Source organism: Dasypus novemcinctus, chromosome 4 (assembly GCF_030445035.2).
Source record: "Dasypus novemcinctus isolate mDasNov1 chromosome 4, mDasNov1.1.hap2, whole genome shotgun sequence".
Taxonomy (NCBI): Eukaryota; Metazoa; Chordata; class Mammalia; order Cingulata; family Dasypodidae; genus Dasypus; species Dasypus novemcinctus.
In genome coordinates this window covers 96,444,776-96,447,877 of record NC_080676.1, presented here as the reverse complement: position 1 = coordinate 96,447,877, position 3,102 = coordinate 96,444,776, and positions in this window count along the sequence as shown.

Below are 3,102 nucleotides of genomic sequence, written 5' to 3'. Positions count from 1 at the left end.
TGCATAGAAAAAGGCAAGAATTGGGAATGAGCTAACTGATTTGTGAATAAAGATGAGAATTTTGCCCAGCACCAAACTCTCTGTCCCAAGGAGGAAAGCATCATCCACGAAAAACTGTAACTCAGAAACTATGTAGCATATTGCTGAAGGGCCTAACCTAATTTAAAATCTCATTTTCAACTGATGACTTCTATAAGTTCCTGGCAGAGGTAGCTTTGATATGATCCCATAGGGGACCTCTAAGATCCAGTCACAAGTATCTGGTAGAAAATAACTCTCAAATGAGATCAAAGATAATCATTAAAACATGTGAAGGGAAGCAGATGTGACTTAAGTGATAGAGCTTCCACCTACCATATAGGAGGACCTGGATTCAATCCCTGGGGCTTCCTGGTGAAAAAGAAGAAGAGAAAGCATGCCCACATGGCAAGTCAGTGCCTGTGCAAGTACCTGCATGGTGAGCCAATGCCTATATGAGTGCCCACATGAGTGCCCGTGTGGTGAGCCAGTGCCCCCCCGCACAAGTGAGTCATGCAGCAAGATGATGATGCATCAAAAGAGAGACAAGGGGAGAGTCAAGGTGAAGTGCAGCAGAGACCAGGAACTGAGGTGATGCAATTGACAGGGAATCTCTCTCCACATGAGAGGTCTCCAGGATTGAATCCCAGTGACTCCTAGAGGAGAGAAAATGAGAAGAGAAGACAACACAGACAGCAAAAACAAAACAAAACAGCAAGGCAGGAGGAGGGAAAGAGGGGGTGGAATAAATTTTTAAAAAATCTTTAAAAAAACAAAACAACTTATGAAGTGTCTAATGCCAAAAATGACAGTTCACTGACACAACAGGCAAATCTGAAAGGGACTTTAAAATAAATATGTACAAATTCTTCAAAAAACAAAGGTATAGGACCAGCAAAATAAGAATGATAATATTTCAAAAAGAGGTACATAGAACTCTTAGAAATAAAAATAAACTATTGAAATTATTATTATTGTTAATATCATTTAACTGACAGGCACAGATTAGAACTGCTGAGGAGAGAATTACCGAACTAAAGTATAAAGCTGAGGATTATGCAGAATAAATTGCCAAGATGTAAGGAGATTGGTATTTGAAAAAAGAGAGATGAAAGAATGAAAAGCTCCATTATGTCCAATAGAAGAAAATCATTGTAAGGCAATATGTGAAAATGTATAGTGAATGTAAAATTTATACCTTGACACATTATCCTGAAATTGAATTATACACTTTCAAGAGATAATCATAGCATCTACCAAGAAAACTGTCATCTCTTTCCTTTGGAAAAAGTTTCTCAAGAGGAAGCAGAACTCAAAGATCCTAACTATTCCTCTAGGTTGGAAGAGCCTGGAGGAAATTTCCTTCACAAGGTTCCCTATTTCCAGTGCATTAGGCATCATACTGAACCCATTTTATGGAGCAGAAACATTTTTCCTTTCTACAGTCTACCTGCTACCTGATCTCATTTGAGAAACTTTCTTTCCATCCCTTAACTTCTATTGGGAGAGAGCTTCATGGTGAAGCAGACCACTTGGGAAGATTTTACAGGAACATTTTAATGAGTGAGATACTCAGGACTTTGTAGGGTGTGCTCAGAGACACAGGTTGTTCATGGCAGCCCATATTTGCCACTCAGGACTAATGGAAGTAGGCACAAAGACACACAGTGTTGTGAGCAGCTTCCCATGTTCATTATGAAAAAACATTGCAGTACAAGAAAGTCTAGAGTCATATCATTCCTTTTTTTTTTAAGACTTATTTTATTTATTTATTTCTCCCCACCCCCTCATTGTTTCCACTTGTTGTGCCTGTTCTTTCTTGTTTCTTTTTTTTTTTCTTTAGAAGGTGCAGGGGACCAAACCCGGGACCTCTGATGTGGGAGGGAGGCATTTAATTGCTTGATTCACTTCTGTTCCCTGCTTTGTTGTGTCTCTCATTGTTTTTTTTCTTGTGCCTTTTGTTGTATTATCATGTGGCATCAGCTTGCTTCACCCACCCATCACAGCTCAGTCTTGCTTGTCTTCTTTAGGAGGCACTGGGAACCTTTCTCCCTGCTTTGTTATGTCTCTCATTACGTTTTTTTCTTCTTGTGTCTCTTGTCGTGTAATTTTGTTGTGTCAGTTTTCCACACCTGCCTGTCGCACAGTTTGCTGTCATCTTTAGGAGGCACTGAACCAGAGACCTCCCATGTGATGAGAACTCAACTGCTTGAGCTACATCTGCTTCCCCATATCATTCCTTTGGTGACTACTTTTCTAGAGACAAATAGTAGTGAAGAAGAAGTTGAAACAGTTCAGAAGGCACTATATTAGTGAACATAAAAGATAAACAGGAGATTTTGGAATCTCTGCATATACTTATACAGAATCTAATGAGATAATTTATTTGTGAGGGAAAAAAGTGGAAGAATCAAATCCAATGATGTAGGAAGAGACTGTGTGTAATGAAAGGGCATCACAGTGTTGAAGAGAAGCCACTGGCTTGTACAATAAGAGGAGACTTTTGATAAGCCAGGAAGCATCTTAAAAATATCTATGCGAGGCTAAAATAGATTTTACCTTTTCAGCAGCATAATACATGGTCACCTTTTTCAAAAGTTTATCCAATGTGTTGCCATGGTAAGGGATAAACAAACTGCACATGTGAACTGATCAAAGCATAGATCTAAAGACTCTCCTCCTCCATCTTAACTGTTAGCAGGCTAACAAACATACCACCTGTGTCCTGACAGCATGGATTTCTTTGAGTAAGTTAAGAGAAGCATAGAATGAGCTAATAACTGTATGGAAAATGTTTTGTTTTATTATCTGTTTATGGTAATGACATTTGGAAGGCTATTCAGTGCTTCACACAATTTAAAAGTCCCTTCTTTTGAGTTTTCTATCTATCTATCTATCTATCTATCTATCTATCTATCTATCTATCTATCTTCATCATCATCATCATCTAGCCATCTGCCATCATCATCTATTGAATCTACCATCCACCCATCCACCGGACTTACTAATTTCTGTGCTTTGAACAATATTTCAATGGATGACAATGTAATGAGACTACTGTTTACTAAACATGTTTATATATAA